Genomic DNA, 18,910 nt, shown 5'->3' with positions numbered 1-18,910 from the left:
ATAGAATTTATATATAAAGTTGCTTGCCAAACATGTCTATCTGCATAGTACAGAATAGCATAATTTATAGGAAGACTGTTGAGAAAATTAAAGAGACTTTGTGAATGGAAAACTCACAGGGGCCTAGCATGGTGACATACTACTACCTACAATGGATGTTAAGATCTACATATTGATGCTTCTTTACAAGTGTAAGTAACCATTCCCACTGGTTAGTGGGTGCATGTGTTATACCATTGGACACTGTTGCACATTCTCAGTGTGTCTGGGTAAGGGAGCTGTAGATATAAATAAATATCTGTCAGTAGGAACAGTAGGAGTATGGATTTTTCGTGGGCAAGAACTCCAAGTCAAAGCCATGCTCTTTCTGCTGCTGCTACCGCAGTTGGTGTAGCTTTATCATTTGACTCTGAACATACAGTGCAGCTTTTTAGTTCCAACCTAACTTTAGAAAATAGAAGTTGTGTCTGATATAATTCAGAAATACCTGTCAAATGTTTACCAATGTTCTGGTACTCAGTAGATATAGATGTTTTAAAATACATAAAATTTTTGTTATGTAGGCATAGTCCATACCTCTTTGCTGTCTGAAGATACATTTACATTCTTCTAATATTTCCTGACATTGATAGATTCTGCCCTTGTAAAAGATATCTCTTGCTGGATGCTACACCGCTCACTGTCTCCACCCCACTCAACAGATATATTCTGTCCCAACAGGAATCATCAGTATACTTCAAGCTTCCAGGTGCTCGTTTTACTTGCAATAATTTTCTCTACTATATTCATTATTGACCTTCACAGTCACTCTGCATGTTATTTCTCATGAGAAAGGTCATATATGTTTTGACCTAGAGACAGAAAAAACTAGAAACAATAAACTAAATTTAAGGTTACTTCATTTATAAAAGACCTGGGCAACCAGAGCACTTGCATTTTTAATCTAAGTTCTTTTACCAGTTTAATTTGATAGTAGAAATTAATTGCACAATTTTTAATATTACTATTGCACAACTACAATTAAAAGCTATTCTTTATCACCATTTCCATCCCTCTCATATTTATATCAGGGTACATACTATTCTGTTCCTCAAAGTTTCATTTTCTTCAACATTGTGAAATTATTGCAAAAGAGGCAACAGAAGTATGTTTGTATCTTAGTAGTGTTAACTGAAACACTGGAGGTAAGCATGTTACTGCTCCTGCATGTGTCTTCCCAAATGGTAAGAGATGGACTTGCTAGAAAGAGGAGATGGTGTGATAGACCTTTAAGAGGTGTGTGATGGGTTTTGCACTAAGGTGAGCAGTTTCTTTTCCTGTTTAATTTTCTTTGGTGTGTATCATTCTCATCAGTACCATCCCTGAGATTCAACAAAAGGCAGGTGGATGTTCCTGTGTGTCACCTCTAGAAGCACTGACCTGAGTGATACGATCAATCAGATAACAACACAATGAAAACAGATAGAGAACAACTCTGTACAGTCAAATACTGTTGGCTAAGCAAATACTTTCACACTGTTTAATTAGAGGTCAATATTGGGAATTACTGGTTGATGTTTCTATGGGAATGAGCTAGGTTAATCCTTGTTTGATATTTTGTTATTACAAAATTACAAAAAATGACAGTGAGTTATATTAAGCTATTTTAAAGGAACATGAGTTTATAATTTACTATGAATTTGTACCAACTTCAGAGACAAAAAGACATTAAGACCAGGTCACTGGTAAGGAATGGAGTCTTTGTGAGCTCCTGTGGCCAAGGTTTGTCTGTGGAATTGTTTCCCAAATATGTCTGATTCCTGTTTCATATTCACCTGGAAATGTGTCCATCCCTGAGTCACCCTGTGGTGGTTTGAATGACAATGGCCCCATAGGCTCATAGATTTAAATCTTTGGTCTGCAGTTAGTAGTTGGTAGAACTGTTTGAGAGGGATTTGCATATGTGGTCTGGAGGAGATGGGACTTTATTGAAGGAAGTGTGTGGCTGGGGTGGACTTTGAGGTTTTAAAAGCCCAGAGTAGACCTGTTTTTGTACTCCTTGTCTTCTACCTTTGGATCAGTATGAAAGTCTTCAATACTGCAACTCCTCTAGTATGCATACTGGCTGCCATGCTTCCTCCATGATGTCGTGGGCTCACCTTCTTGAGCTATAAGTGAGTCCCCAGTTAATTGCTGCTCTTAACATATGTTCATGGTGTCTCTTAACGATAGAAAAGTAACTAAGACACTACCTTAGCCCTAGAGAACAGAAATTTCATTGAAGTACCTTGGCCTTTCCACCTCAAATGTAGGAGCCATGTGAGGACAAACACTTTCACACCAAGACAGGGAAGGCAAATTATAATGCATAACATATAGACAATGTTAAAAACCACAAACTGGCCATGGCTGGGGGTTATTGTAGAGTATATGAAACTGATTGGTTGGGCATAACAGAAAACAACCCCGGCAGCCAGTGCCGTTCCAGGTTCACAAGCAAAGATGGAAATTGTCCTGGCGGAGTTCATGTTTCCTATACTCCTTTGTGGTCTCAGCATGTCTCCAGTGTAAATACACATGTGGCTGTGGCCTGTGCACTCACTGACACTTCAGGGAGGCCTGTAGTTTCCTTTTCTCCCTCCATTTTAGCAGTGGGCCGCCTGCAACCTTTTGATCAAGCTGACTTTGTCCCTTATATGACTGAACTCCGCTGTGCCAAACATCCTTGAGGAAGTTGACATTTGTGTACTTTGAAAGAAAAAAAGAGAAAAGTGAATCCCAACTGCTTCCTCCTGCCCTTTTGATTAAGAGAATGGTAAGTCAGCAGGAGAGGTGCTGCTTTTAACAAGCAGGGGTGTGCGGCAACTGATTGGTATCTTTCTTTTAAAAAAGTAAGAAAGATTGATGTTAAACAACACTAATCAGAGTTGATTACAGGGACTGAATGAATTCATTGATGGGAAGGAGCCATGGTTCCTGAGACAACAAAAGAGATTAGATAATAGTCAGGGGAATCATATTGGGAATAGTCTGTTCATCGCTGACAGCCAGGAATCTGTGCCTGTAGCTCCTTAGCCATTTCTTGAAGTAGGCATTCGAGAGTAGTAACTGCAGCTCTCTGTCTGGCATATCCCCTGCACTCTGCCTGGATGCCTTTTACTCTTCCTTTGGGCCTTTGCCCTCCCATGGCTAAAGCAGTTCTTTATCCCAGTCTCTGTGAGCCTTAACCCTTAGCTCTAGTCCTTCAAGGCATTCCATTGTGCTATCTGCTGCCTTGCTCTGCACGTTTAATCTTCCCTGTTGCATTTACCCGGTGTCCCTCTCCATCCACTGTGTTTATACAGTTCCTTCTGTCCCTCAGGTTCCATTGAAGGCACCATCTCCTCAAAGCTTCTTCATTTATTGAGCTTCTTCATGAAAAGGCACAGTCCCATACCTCTGCTCTCCCTTGGAGATTGATGCTTCACCTAATTACAAGTGCTTATCACTCTATGTTCTAATTAGTTGGATATTTATTTTTTCATTTTCCTCACAACACAGAAATATTTAAAAACAGAAACTGTGTCTTTCATCTTGTTATTACAAATGCTAGCAAAATATGTAAGACATATTAGGTGTTTGGTTAGAACGAACAAATGAATGAATGAATGAACAAATGAATAAAAAAAAACCTGATACTTCTTTCATTCCTATTTTTCCATTTTAAAATCAGCTCATAAGGTAGAAACAGAATTCAGAGGATGAAATTCTTTGACAACATGGATAGCTTACTGGTTTTCTTTTTACTAAAATTGTAAAGGAACAGAGAAAATGGGAAATGAAACATGGGAGCTTTTATTCCTGCTCTTTCTCCTGATATCTACATTGTTCCAAACAGTGCTCTGACTACAGCATGAGGAAACCTGTGGGAAACTGATTAATGCAGTGATGTTCTCATTTCTACCAGAGAGAGATGATGTGGCTTATTACAAAATGTGGGCTGCTGATATATGACTATTAATTACATCCTGCTCGTGAAGGCACTTTCTCTTTTAGGGTCCCCTCAAGTACTTGATACAAATCATCAGCCGAATGTCACAATCTGTCCATGTTACTAACCTTTCTCACATACTAAACCCATCACCCACGTGCCTTAGAAGCTTGATAAATATTATCTAATTACCAAAAAAATACTAACTTTTAATAATATCATATATTTAAACTCCTCAAAAAGTGTGGCTTTCTTTTCACATAGCAACAAGTGGACAATCTTTGTTTTCCACTCAACAAACAGAACAAACCATGAGAAATCAGCCTCATCTTCTCAGGAGGACTCATCCCAGTCTGAAGATGTTAATGTTACTTTAATCTCTCACTGATAACTTCATAAGACATAGCTGTTTCATAGCATTTTAGAATCCTACAAAACTAGAAAGGGGTACGTGGAAGTATTTTGTAGTCTGACGAGGCCAAATAAAGCTTTTCCACACTCACCAAATGTTGGCAATGACGGCGGATAAAACTGATGGAACCCTCCCGAGCTGCAGCACCATTTCATCATTGTTGAGCCATTAAATATTTGTTTAGTTTAATAGACAATATTTTCCAAATTTCAAAAATGAATACCAGGGCTCAGCCAGTAACCTGCTTACCATGCAAACATGACTCCCTGGGTTCATATCTGCAGAACTCAGTAAAGGGCCAGGCACAATACAAGCACATCTACTCACAGCACTATGGAGGTGGAGATAAGAGGCCCCTAGAAGACTGCTGGCTAGGCACTCTAGCCAAGGAATGAACTCCAGGTTCAGTGAGAGGCTCAAACTCTAAATAAGTCTAAAAGGTTGAGCGTGATGGAGGAAGACACCCTACATCCACCTCTGTTCTTCACACACAGAGAGACAGAGTCACTCATCAAACTGTATGAAAGCCTTGTCTCTCCTCTTTCTCCCCAGCTCCCTGCTTGCCTTGAGCAGCTCCCTTTTGTAATCACTTCATGAACTAATTGCTTATGTGACCTTTCAGTGGCCTCTTTAGTCATGGGTATGCCTTCAGCTCCCCTCTCACAGAGGCGGTTCATTCACTGTTTTCAGCCCTGCCTCCCTCACTGCAGCTGAACCTCGCGCTCTCCGCTGTCTTTTGGAGGTCATTCTGTGCCAGTGCATTTTTGTTTGTTTTGGTTGCATTGTATTCTGTTATGTAAATATGTTACAGTTCATTCTTCCAGTCCCTACTGATAAAATTTTCCTATCATATTAAGCTGTGCTCTTCTGCATAACCTTTTACTTCATAGATGTGATGTGCAGGTTTGTCTCTGAGACAAATTTTAAAGGTATAATTATTGATTAAAGGGATACATGCTTCTTAAATTTTGAGAATGTGACCCAGGCAGGGTTGAATCTTTCTGTACCCCATTAGCAATATCCAAAAGTACTATTTTACCACAAATTAAACTATATTTAAAAGCTTCAATTTTTTTTCTCATCTTGTCTGTTTTTGAAATTTTTGCTTATGATTTTTTTTTGGCCATACAGAAGTTTGTTTTACCACCCCCTCTGTGTGTGCGGAGGATGTGCATCTGTCTGTCTGACTGTCTCTCTGTGTCTGTATGTAAAATGTTTCATGGAATATGGTGGCGTATGCCTGCGTATGGGAGGCTGAGGACAATCATGAGTACCCTCTGCCATCATTCTGAGATCTATAACATACAGACGGTATGACTACTGTTCCTACAATAGTAAGAAAAGTTACCTCATGAGTTGGGGACATTTTTAACAGAAAGCTGTTGCACATACCCAGTTAATGTTTCTTTACCCTTCATTTTAAAAAGCATTCCTCTTTAACAACTCTTGGGGATGCTGGAGGTACAATGGGGAGTAAAGCCACAGGGGCACAATACTCAGAAGCTAGCATTGGGGTTCAGTGGGGCAGAGAAATGAATAAATGCACGTCAGAAATAGGAAGTACATTAGAGTAATGAAAAGGAGAGACAGGATCTGTGGGTTTGAAACCAGCCTGAGTTATATAGAAAGTCTAGGCCAGCCAGGTCTACAGAACAAAAAAGCAAACCCAAACTCCAGCTGGATTGTAAGAAGCAAACAAGGAAGCACTGCTGGGAAAGAGGCATTTTTGAGATTACAGGAATCAGAAACTCCTAAACATTTAGCTGGGACCTTCTAGAGACTTTATCAGAGGCTATCAGAGTGATTCCTGCAATGGAGGACTGACTGTCTGTTTCCCTGGGGTATGAACTGGCTATGTGACTAATCTGTCCTGGCAGCCTTTGTCACATTTGTCTGTGGCATCTCCTGCTCAGATTCCTCTGCCAGCCCCCTTGAAGCAATGCTGAAGATTTTTACCATTGATAATGAAGGACCAGTGCTGGTGTGATTAGGAGCTGGTGAGAATTTTGTCCAAACCCTGTGGTATGACTAACCTCAAACGATGAATTGTGGTAATCAGCTGAGTAAGGATCTTTAGATAGGACCTTCCTCCACCACTGATGGAGCATCTTCCTGCGGAGCCTCTGTGGTTCCCTCTGTGGTGCAGCGATCTGCTGTCCTGCTGTCTCCTCAGAGGGTGAGCAGCACGTTTGCTGACTGCACTTGAGACTATCATTACTGACAGCAATAGTCTCTGATCAACACATTCTTCCATGACCTCAGCCTGCTCACATCCTCAGATGTTGCCCCACTATTCCCTTTTGCAGACAAGATAACTGACTATCCCCAATGCGTGATAACCTTTGTGGTTATTCTGTTTACTCTGCTTAAAATGACTTTTTTAGTCTAGTTTTTATTTTAAATACTGAGAATCCTTCAATACTTAGCCTAAAGCATACTCCATCTGGAGTCTCCGTTTACTAGCCACTTGGTGAGACCACGAACCACATCTGTTTTTATCTGTTTATTTAAAGTATCTAGCTATTTTGCTTTCAGTTGTCACTCATCTTTATCTTTATAAATAACATAACATGAAGAAGAGAGCACAGAAGTAGGAATATAGGCAAGAGTCAAGTGAAGGAAATTTAGGTATATTCTGCTAACTGCTTACTACAAAATATGAAATGCAATCGAGGTGTGCCTTGTTATAACTTTTTTTTTTAGACCCAGAGGCTCTCTGATGGCTTCCTAAACTCCCAGTGTGTGCAGGAAAGAGTATACGGAGGGAACATGGGTCAAGTTCTTATTTTAGAATATATGAGAGATTTTGAGCTAATTACTCCAGGCTAACTCATAAAAATGTACTTTACAGATAGCTCACTTGCTTGTGCGCTCTCTCTCTCTCTCTCTCTCTCTCTCTCTCTCTCTCTCTCTCTTTCTGAATTGGATCGTATTTCCTACAATAACTCTAAAGATAATAAAGTAGAGCTAAAGATATGTTAGGATCTGGTAGAGAGCTTGCCTAATTGCACAAGGCCCTAGGTTAAATGCCCAGCACCACCTGAAGTATTAAAACTATGGTGTAAAAATAAGAAGATTTAAGTGTTTAAGGTCATCCTTGGCTACATAGTAAGTCGGAGGCCAGTGTGGGCTACCTGAGACCCTGTTTCATCTCAAACCACTCCCGAGAAAAAAGATAATTAACACATTTAATTTAGCTTTTATAACCCAATAAGTTTTATTTGCTATTTTCAAACATTACTTTTTCTCAAGGTCTGGGTAGCAGATGGTTTATTTTATAAACTTTATTCTTTCTGGATATTTTCCATAAATAAAAGGATGTCCTGAGAGCAAGAGAAGTTAAGGAATTAATTTATGTTAAAGTCTAGATACTAAAAAAAAAAAAAAAAAAAAAGTCCTAAAGTGCAGCAGGTTGTTGGCATCTGGTGCATTATGGGAGTATAAGCTTCACCCAAGTCTGTAACCTGACACACTCTTATCTGATGAGACCAAAGAGAGAAAATAGCTCTTCACTCTCCGAGTCGGGTTCAGTTATGAGTTGAAGGTGAAGTCAGAACTATTTAAGGTTTTATTTTATTTATAGGCCTCACTATTAAGTGTAGGGTTTCTATGAAAGTAGAAGACAGTGCTCCCAGCCCTGAAGTGTCTCACGGAATGAGTATAATGAAGCCAATGTAAGGATCATCAGTGCCTGAGAGCTGTTACACGCAAAGCAGAGCCTGTGGGAAATGGTTGGTGACCATGGCCTGACAGTACTCTGTGGACTAGGGCCTTGGTGAAGGCCTACTTATGCATAAATGTCCCACTGAGCCTTGGAACTAGACAAGAGCAAAGGAAATTATCTTGGACTGCTGGGATAAGTTAGGAGTTAGCAGATTAGGGAACCTTTGGGAAGAGATCAAGAAAGACCTAAGAGACTACTCCCAGCAATCCCCCAAGACCCAGCCTCTGTCTGAACCCTGTCTACCACCAAGAGTCATCACAGGTCCCATTGTTTTACTATGTAATTGCTCTGCGATTTGATAATAGAAGTGTGGCCTATACATTTTCATAATCACCTCCAGAGCAAATCCATTATGCAAAAGAGAGAAGCTTCTGTTAGAATGATAATCTTTATTTCAGGTATACTAAGAACTGTCATCATATTAGCTCATTGGGTTCCCACAATAAACCTCTTTGATACCTGCTATCCATTGCAAAGGTAAGCAAACTGGAGTCCTAGAGAAAATTTACAGTTTATTTGGAATCCTGTAAGCTGCTCTGCCTCTCTATCTCAATTTCTCTCTTACAGGCAGAGAGAGAGGAGGGATGAAGAAAGGAGGAAGAGAGAGTGTGTGCTAAAGGCCTAGCCTAGGCTTGGGACTGCGGTGATGGGTGGTGTCTAGAAGTGTGCATGGGGACAGCACATAGAGCCCTTCCCACACTCCAAACCACCTATGGGATGGAGAGGCTTTTTGATTTTTACCCCTGACTGAAAAAGGAGAAGACACTTTGTAAACTAGTCATTCTCTACCACAAATGCAGGATTATTATTAGATGAGAAATCGCAAGGTCTTTTTATTTTTTAGACTTTAGGCTCATTCATCTTTCTAATTATTAACAATTGCATTTAGATAACTTATTTTGAGATTTTCAAAAATATTACATGTTAAAGTTTTTAGCATAGAGAAGATAATGAAAGAAAATCATGCCTTACCACCCAGGTAACTCTTTCAGACATGAGACTGAAAAACAACAGCAGAAAATGCATAAGTGGTAGAAACTTGCATATAAGTATACTTACTTATGTGTAATATAATAATACACATATATTTATAAATATATACCTATATATTTATAAGTATACTTATATATACTTGCATATATTTATGTATTATAAATTGGCCCTCCAATATCTTTTATAAGTGTCTTCTATATCACCTCAGAAAAAAATGTTTATGTATGTGCCAGTATATAAACCTCCCTTGTTTATTTAAATAAGAGTGATTATGCCATATATAATTTCTTACAATTTTAACATGTAAATTTTTGCCCATTTCAAATAACATAATGAGAAAATTAACAGCCTTTTTAGAACAATTGCTAGAGTTTGGTCTAAAATAGCCCCAAGCCTCTCTATTTACAGTATGGTCACAGAATAAAATACTATCCATGAAAGTACAAACGTGTGAGTGTGTGTGACATATCACAGGAGATTCCTGGGAACCTTAATGCTTCAGGGTAAAGATTTTACAATATAAAGAGTCAGGGTGGCCACAGGTGAAGCAGATAAAGTGTCTTTGTGATCCTGGATGGATTACGGACTCACATGGAAGTTGGTGGAGTTCTGGAGAGTTTTAATGCCGCCGCTGATTACAGTGTTTGAGATTTTACTGCAATTTCCATTTGAGTTAAAACTGATTTTGTCTTCAAAATAAAAGCCTTTTTTTTTAAGTGGGGGAAATAATTACTTTTCCCATGACAGAAAATCTGAATCCTTCCATTTTATCTCCTAACATGAGAAAGAAAGGCACTAAGAAATTCTCTGAAAAGTTGAAGCAAAAACAAAACCTTTGTTGAGTGTTTCAGCTCCAGACATTTGTTCTTAGAGTGCCTGATGATATCCTGAACACGCAAAGCAGGGAGGAGATCCAGATGCAAAGAGTATTTATACCAAGGCTTACTGTAATTCTAGTAAAAAGGCAGTTGGGGCTTTGAGAAGCTAGTTTGCTGCACTTTTTAAAATCTTCCCATAGACTTTTAAATAAAGAATAATTTTGTTTGTGGGCATTGATGTGATTGATTTAAATAAATGTGGAAGTTGTACATATCTGCTACAGAAAAGTAAATGAACAAGCAAACCACATTCTAACCTTGAAAGTGAGATTGCTTTTAATGACACAATGTATTAAGGTCAAGAGAAGGTGCCCTCAGCAGATGGAAGACTTTGAAAGTGAAAAGCCCTCATTTCCATTTCAAATGTGCTGACTGGCACATGGCGGCTAAGGAGTCAGTAGTTGATACAGTTAGAACCTGCCTCATTTCTCTTGTCAGGTGTCAAGTCCTAGCTTTACCTAAATGCATTTCCCAAACAGAGGTTTGCAGTGGGTAGTAGACAGGGGCAAAAGCTGAAGGGGTAAACCCAGTAGGAGTCACTACTCTCTGTGGGACACTGGAAAAGAAACTGTCAAGGACACACCTTGGCAAGCATTAGACTCCATACTGCCTTGATTATACCTTTAATATCCATTCAGGTCTGTTTAAGAGGTATTTCCTGTGATTGTGTGTGTCTGTGGTTCCTTACTCTGTTTTATTTTGAATTTGTTTTCTGGCTGAATTCAGCATTATCTGCATTTGATCCCATGTTTTGTTTAAATACAGTTTTTCAGAACTGTTCTCCAACATGCATCTCAGTTAACTTTTTAAATGTACACAGTGAGGTGATTAAGGATGCTGCATTCTTAGGTAGCACGATGCTTCTGGGAGGCTTGCTCTCACATCCTTTGTAACAACCTTTGATTGAGCTTTACAGATGAGGTGCCATGTGCCTTCCTGTCAGCTTTGTGGAAGCAATTTTTTTTTTCATTTCTTTACCTACTTCTCATTCTGTGCTCTTTCTTCTTGCTCTTCCATTCTCTCTGTTTCATGAAAATTCATTTATCTGTGACATTTAAAGGCTCTGTCTGAGAGGTGTCTGGAGCTGTGGCCGGCTGTGTACATCAATAGCTTCTTAGGATCTGGCACTCTGTCAATATTTGGGGGCCTTGATAACCGCACTTAAATGCAGAGCCTGCCAGCCATCATGCTCTTAGTGCCTCTGTAACAAGTCCGAATGAGTGGATATTAGCATGTCAGGTCTTTCACAACTGGCGACATGTGGTAGACGGTGTGCAAGCATCTTCCGTGTGCTTTCTGCACCTTTCAGTGCTCCTTGTTTATATGATGTCATTTTCTACTCTATATAAAAACGTGAGTCTTCTGAAGGTACTGTTGTCAAAACCAAAGTAAAAGGCATCATGGTACGATCCACATGAGATGATGATATGTTGACATTATATTTTTAAGCTACATTCTAACACTGAATTGTATATTTTATTATATGAAATGTAGTTAATTTTATTATATGAAAATTACATTTTAAAGATCTGAGTTTAAAACCAAAGAGAAAAATATGTGATATTTGGTTGGTCCAGAGTTATAGCTCTTTTATAATATAATCATATATTTCTAAAGCTGATGCTTCTACATGAAGCATCTATCCTTAGTGTTTTATGTTTTCATAGATATTTATCTACATGAAGAAGAGATTTTAGTGAATTTGAGAGATAAGGCTGTTTGATAAAATGGAATCAATACACAATTTTAAATATTTTTCAGTTGCCTTTGCTATTTAAGCAAAATGGCCCATTTACTTATATATTGAATCATGACGATATTATTATATCAACTTTCTCATGACCTATCTTAAATTGTACATTGGCCTTTCAAGGTCTGTGAGAGAAACCAGTGTTAGCATGGCATCTTAGTTACTCAACTCTTATGTACTGTTGTCCCACTATGTAACCTTTGGACATTACTTCAGGAATTGAACTTTGAAGAAGTGGATGAAGCAGACAGGAACTGAACAGATGTCAGTCTTTTCGAGATGTTTATTTACAACCTAATAGAAGTATGATTGACTTTGCCAAAGGTTTTAGGTCATTTTCAGAAGAAATAATGTAGGTTTCTAGATATCCACAAAAATAATTACCTTAAGCCCTTAATGCTCTTTGATGGACTCATGAAAAGACCTTCACTAGACCCATTTGACCACCATAACTCCTAAATTGGATGGATTCAGATCTTGCTCAGTTTTGATTTTCAGTTTAGGTCCTTTATGTAGTACTCACACCTGCTATAATACAACAGATTTTAAAGTGACTTTTAATAGGACTGAGAAAAGAAATGCCTAAGAAACAGCTTTAAGTGCAGTTTTCAATACAATTGAAGATAAACCTAGAACCTCTGGGACCTTTAATGAGTTGCAGCCACTGGAAATCTGGCGACGTAAGAACAGTTTTGAAATCTCAAGAATAAAAAGGCATGAATAGTGAGCAAAACATAAAGGGAGCACCTATACATGGGTTTGTGACATGGCCCACAATTTCTACTTCATCCATGATAGAAGATAGCAACATACTCAACCTCTACTGAAGAAGCACACTTGATCTCCTACCTGAGTTTATATCATATATACTCAACACATGTACACAAACAGAACTGTAATGCATTTGAGGTGATCATTATTATTATTACTTCTCATGGCAGGACAGAATAGTTTTAGCATCTTCTATGGATGACATGGAAACTTGCCTCCTTTGTTGCTACTAATCATCCTCTAGCCTAAGAAGTTATTTCCTGATCTTAGTGGACACAGAGAGTTAAAGAATGGCATAAAATACCAAGAACATGTCTGACCTTCCCTCAGCAGAAGGTGTCTGATTTTCAGCTCTGGAAAAGTCTGATAGAAAAGAAATAACCATTTGCTTCCTTTCCATAGAACACCTGAAGTGATCCTTCTAAGCATCTGTGTAACACAAGCTGGAATCCATCTTGATAAGGAAACGAACTCACCCACAAAGAGAAGCCCACCTGTTGCCAGTTAGTTTTCCTTTGCTCGAAAATCTTTCTGTCTGCTTGGGGGGGGGGGGTCAATAAGCAATCACTACCGGTGATTAATTATGGATGAATAACTTATTTCAGTTCCCATACCTGTATTACTGCAAAATCCACTTGCAACACAAAAGGCTCCCAAGCACCAGTTCTCACTACTTAAAGAATGTTTTTGAAACTCATCTCTATTTTAAAAGAAGTGTTTTTTGGTAAAATTTTGCTGCACATACTGCAAAAATCGAGGTCACTACCCTTGTTCTTTTTGAAGAAACAAGCTTTGGAAACAGCTGTATACTTCTGTATAATAAATGCCCTTCATCTGCAATAATTATATACTTCGTAGTTTCTCATGATGTCATAGTGGCCTACAAGCTACCTGCTTAGCCAGAAGTTAGAGGTGCTGTGACCAGAGTACAGAATATGAAGTTCGCTGTCTGAATCTCTTAGAATTATAAGCTAGGAATAGAATTGATTAGGCATTCACAAGAATAAATAAGGTTGAGAGAAAATGTGTAACATCTCGTATTCTCATTACAAATTATAGGTTTTTATAGAAAGAAACTCTAGTAAAAATATACTACTCCAATCTAAAATAGAGAAAACAGTAGATCAAAATAAGTAATCTCTTTTCTGAAAAGTTCTCTGGAAAACAAATAGCTGCTTATTAATGACATTGTTTTTATATCCAACACAGTTTTAAAACGCTAGTGTAAAATTAACCTGCTGCATAGATGGTGCACTGAGGATGATTACTCAGGAAGTTAGCCCAAGTTCAGCTTCATAGTTGGAGATGATGGTACTCCACAGTTATCTTCACTGTCTCCTCTCCACCAAAAAGAAGCCTCCTTTTTGGGAACACAGCCATTTAATACCTCTAATTGCAAGCTGAAGACATAGACATCTAATTCCCATTCTGTTTGATCTCTCTCTGGAGAGTTCTGGTAAAACCTGTTTGTCAGTCCTTAAATTGCAGCAGGACATGAGACCTTGCTGCTGTGTCATCTTCTTTTCTTCTTGGGGTTTGGCTTTGTTTTAGGGTATTTTGTTTTTGTTATTTTATACTTTCATTTTTCAAAAACAGAGACTTTCTCCATAGTCTGTGCTTGCCTGGAAATCACCATGTGACCTGAATAGTCTGAAACTCAAGGCAGTCCTCCTGCTTCAGCCTCTTGAATATTGAGATCACAGGCATGAGTCCAAAACCTACATTGTCTTCATTGTTGACCCAGAGCTCCCTTGCTAGACCAAGGCAAAGCTAGTGTCATATAGAACACAAGCAGCCAGGCTTCTTTTGATGATGGCAAGGGAAAGATTTCTACATGTTTATTTCATTCCAAGCCTTTTGAAATTCTCAAGAAATAGCCAGTGAGGAATCAGAGTTAGTGTTGAGAAATGCAGAAGTAGAAGATTGGCCACTGACGCCACCCTGGATTCTGGTACATCTCTGAATGATCTACAAACATGTTTCCAGTATTGGCAAGCCCAGTAGAGTATAAATCATTGACAAAGTTAAGGCAGGTTTAGTCCAGATTTATCTTTTAAGAAATACATATAGAAGAATAATATAAAATGTCATCAACAGAATGGCACTTATAGTTCATGAATGTTTGCAAATCACTACATCATTGGGAGCTGCACTTGGAAAAATGTATATTTTTAAATTTTAATTGTTTATGCAAGATACACTGTCATTCAGGAAAAAAAGAAAATGTCAGAGGATATCAGAACTTTTAAATGTACGTAACCAGGGGGAAGGCAGAGGAAGTACCACTAACGTTTGAATAGACCGGAAGCAATTACATCACCATCATTTACTGTAAAGCTGAGTCACTACATACAAAAATTTGGCCCTTGTGAATTTTTGGCTAGTGTGCATTGTCTATATGAGATTTTAGTTTTTGTTCTTAACTATAATAGACTTTTAAGGAAATTTTCATCACACTTCAGTCTGGTTTTTTATGTCATCAGTCAATGACCCACTATCATTCCTGTGACATTAAAGTATTTTTTAATTCACCTCCCAAAATGTAAAGCCAAAAGTTTTAGTTGTATTTTTTTTTTTTGTGGATTAAGAAGAGAGAATTCTACAAAATGTAATTAGAGGAAGGACAGCCTTAATTCAAGTGTTTCTAATGTTTCTACTCTTTTTCCCTGCCTAACATTTTTCTAGAAACTAAAGATAAACAGGTAAATACTTCACCATCACTAAAGAATGCTCAGATTGGTGGGAGAAAACAGCATACAAGCAGTAATTACAATATGCACAAGATTGATTATGGAAGAATGTGTAGGGGCTTGTATAGATCTGCTTGGACAGTTCTGGCTAAGCCTCTAGTATTGATTTAATTACTCTAAGGTCCTCTCCCTTTTAAAAGTGTTTCTATCCAGTCAGTTAGCTACATGGACACCTTCTAAATAGCTATATCAATTAAACATAGCTGATGTTGACTGGAAGATTTTTTACAGAATAGGAAATAAATTGAAAAGGTTGAGAACACATTGCCAAGTGTTATCAACCTATGTAAATAAAAAGAGACAAAGGATAGGCTGCCTAACCTTCTTTCCTCTCCAGCCTGTGAGAGAAGAGCAGTGGAGCTTGACTCATGTTGGATGGGGGATGACAGAACAGGACAGTCTATACCCAGCTGTAATTAAGTATTGTGCACAGGGTTGTTGAGCAGAGACTGTCACTGGCTACCTAGCATTCACAACCCTATCACTTCCTTGTTAGCTTAACGATTTTACACATAGGGCCGTCTTCTAAACTAGATTTTAAGAATTCTGAAGTGCCAAATGTAAATTTAGCATTAAAGAAGAAAAAAACACAAGCCTCTTTGTGGCTCATTCTAAACATACTTTAAAAAGCCATCAGACCATGCACTGCAGATGTCGTGGATCTCATTCTTTGTCATACAAAGAAAACAACCTCTAGCCTGTGATATTCAGAGGGCCTGGGCACAAGCTCCCTCTAAGATGGGATGGCTGTAAAATCTTTCTTACCAGTTGATTTACATCTGTCTAAACCCTTCTCGACCTGTGTGGTAGGACTCCTTTGAGGTAATGTATCAGAAATCCTATATATCAAATATTTACATTAAGATATATAACAGAAACAAAATTACAGTTATGAAGTAGCAAGGATTAAATTTCATGTGTGGGTTCACCCCAACATGTGGAGCTGTATTAAAGGGTCACAGCATTAGGAAAGCTGAGAACCACTGCTCTAAATGACATACATATAGGATGGAGTCAAAGCTGCCACTTAAGAGAAACACCGCAGACAACCAAACAAGAGATGTTCTGTGCAAAGTTTGAGCTTCCGCAGGTTTACAGATCATTGTAACAGATGGGTGTCTACCCCGTCCCTACCTTAGAGAGATAGGAGGGAGGCGACAGTAAGATGTCCTTAGGGATAACCTGGGAGTATAAAGTGGGATAAGCTAAACGTAGTGATTGACATGCAGAGGGGAAAGGAGATGGCATAGATAGATGCAAGCTGATGCCGTGGAACACTGCATTACAGTTATTCTGGGATTAGCTTAGAACTGGTTACTTGCTGCCTAGTGCACAGAAGCAGGCTTCACCCAGGCTGGAGAAGGAATGCCATCAGGATGAAGCTTAGCTTTCCCAGGGCCCAAGAACAGTGATAACATACCCAAAGCCAGAATGCTGGAACCTGCCTTCTATCTGCCGTTTTGAATTACATTTAAAATAGTTTCCAGTGAACCAAAGAGAAGTGTTGTAAAGATAGTAGTAATGGACTTCGTTCGAATACATGTGCTGTGGAGGTAAAGAAAACTAGCTTCAAATCTCTACAACTTATATTCAATTAAATACAATGCTATATAATAGTATATCATTATTGTAAGATCTTTACATCCTTACATGTTAATTCCTCTATTAAAAAATGGGACCTAAATACCATTGGGATGTGCAGAGGTTAAGTACATATATAAATTGTATAATGTGGCAAAGGATTATTAATAATATGCTCTTATGTTTTATTTGAAGTGTGTATTTGTGCAGATACATGCATGTGGTTTTCTTTCACTGTGTTGTAGATACCTGATCTGACCTCTGCTTTTGTTTCTGCCCCTCATTTCCCAACACATTCTCATGGGTCCCACTTTTGACTTCCTTCCCCAGGTACTTAGTCCATGTCTTTGCTTGAAAGCCTGTTGCTATGTTCTTTAAGAGCTATACTCACTATTATTTATAAATTCAGTAGGAACTCATGGACTGTGTGACATCTAGAGAGTGCTGTTCTTATCCTTCAGTTCTAAAGGATGGTGCTAATATTAAGGTTTGTATGTAAGTGGAGTAGGGGCTGGGGACTCTATTATTATTACCAGCTTCTTCGTGGGAAACAAAAATGATTTGCCAAAAGTCACTTGGAAGCCTCTGATGGGGAATGTTGAAATTTTTATGAGAAGATCTAGAATTCTTGAGTCTGAGTCCACCAGGGGTCCATTTACTCTGAAACAGCAGCATAAGGATGGTCCCAAGTGTAGCTTTTGTATTATGATACTGCTTTTCTATCATGCAGATAAACTGCTTTCTTGCCTGGACTGGTCCTCCAGTTACCTGTGGCAAGCAGGAGGAAGGCGCTGTAAATTCCCTGCTCAACAGCCAAAGCTATCCTCATCACCAAAGCTATCGTGTGTTAGATCACACTTCAGTGTCTGCAGTCGAGCCAGGCCTTGGTGTCTCAGGTCTACTTGTTACCCGTGAGTTTATGTGCCTTGAAGCATATGGCCTTGATATATGATCCCAGAGCAAAGGAGCAAGGTATTTCAAGCTGGCCACAATTTTATTGACTCTCACAGGATTGCTTTGTAGTCATTCCAATACGCTAGATGAGAAATTTCTGATGTTCCAAACTATCCCGTCCTCAGGACTCCATTTCATAATTCAGAGTCCAACAAAACAACTCCAGTGCTTTTCTGTGACACTGTGACCATGGTGATAAATAATTGCTTAGTAATTCTCTTTGAGGCAGAAAATTCTAAACATGGAGGAACCATTTCCCCTTAATGGGAGCCAGAAATCCTGTGAGTACTTGAAATGGCATTCACAAGTCTGAATGGTAAACAGAGAAAAACAGGAGCACACCAGTTGCACAAATGACTCGCTTGTCACAAACTTGTCATTGCAGTAATCTAACATTTCGTTCACAAAGCCCGATGGGAAGTATGGAACAAACAGGCCCTGCTGACGGTTTGGCTCCACTAAGCCTTCCTCCAAGCTAAAGCATCTGCAGCATCTTCCTGTTCTAGACCCTTTATCTGCTGAAGTTAGTCGACACTGTACACAGGAAAGAAATGTTTGACTATTGCATTAACAAGTCGATGACAAGCAAGTTATTCAGGCAGTTGAAATACTGCTGCTTTTAGCAGGCTGCCATTTTGACCTTCCATTTTATCATAAACAAGAACCCTAACATAGCACTAGGGAGATACCAGGATTGTTGCCACAGGCTTGTGCCGATTAACAAAGACCACCTGTCTAGGGCTTAGGTATAATGGTATTGGGCATAGCAGACAGCTCCGTGGGAGTTATGGAAGGGGTTTCCTAGTAGAACGTTGATGTTTTAAGCACAGTTGAACTGTCCCAAGGATTGCCCTCGTGGAAGCCGAGTGTCCATAAGGAAATTCACTGTCTCCTGTTTTTCCTCCCCACAAACATATTTGTGCACACATGAATTTATGCTTTATAGAATGCTAATATTTGGAAAATATATGGAGAAACTCTTATATGCCAGCTTTTACACATATTTGCCACTTCTTGTGTTCTGTCTATTGGTAACCTCCCTGACCTCTTTCTCATTCAGGTATTTAAAGTGAGTCAGAGCCACGCTCATGTCCTAAAGCCTACGGTCTTACTGTACCTCTGTTAGCTTCCCCACAAAAAATTCCCGT

At 38.9% G+C, this 18,910-nt stretch overlaps 1 protein-coding gene across 11 annotated transcripts in view; it reads left to right on the top strand.

Annotated features, from left to right (window-relative positions):
- ZBTB20 (zinc finger and BTB domain containing 20) overlaps positions 1–18,910 on the top strand; it is a 687,690-nt gene that overhangs the window by 444,254 nt on the left and 224,526 nt on the right. Inside the window, exon 6 of one of the 11 annotated variants that reach the window (XM_080919187.1) lies at positions 12,880–12,980. The exons of the other annotated variants lie outside the window; for them this stretch is intronic. The gene's annotated coding sequence lies outside the window, so the exon portion shown is untranslated. The remainder of the gene's footprint in view (positions 1–12,879; positions 12,981–18,910) is intronic. 11 annotated transcript variants of the gene reach the window in all.

The sequence above is a fragment of the Micromys minutus genome (assembly GCF_963924665.1).
Source record: "Micromys minutus genome assembly, chromosome: 7".
In the NCBI taxonomy this organism is placed as follows: domain Eukaryota; kingdom Metazoa; phylum Chordata; class Mammalia; order Rodentia; family Muridae; genus Micromys; species Micromys minutus.
The sequence above is the reverse complement of the archived record's forward strand: the minus strand, read 5'-3'. Positions and strand labels throughout refer to the sequence as shown.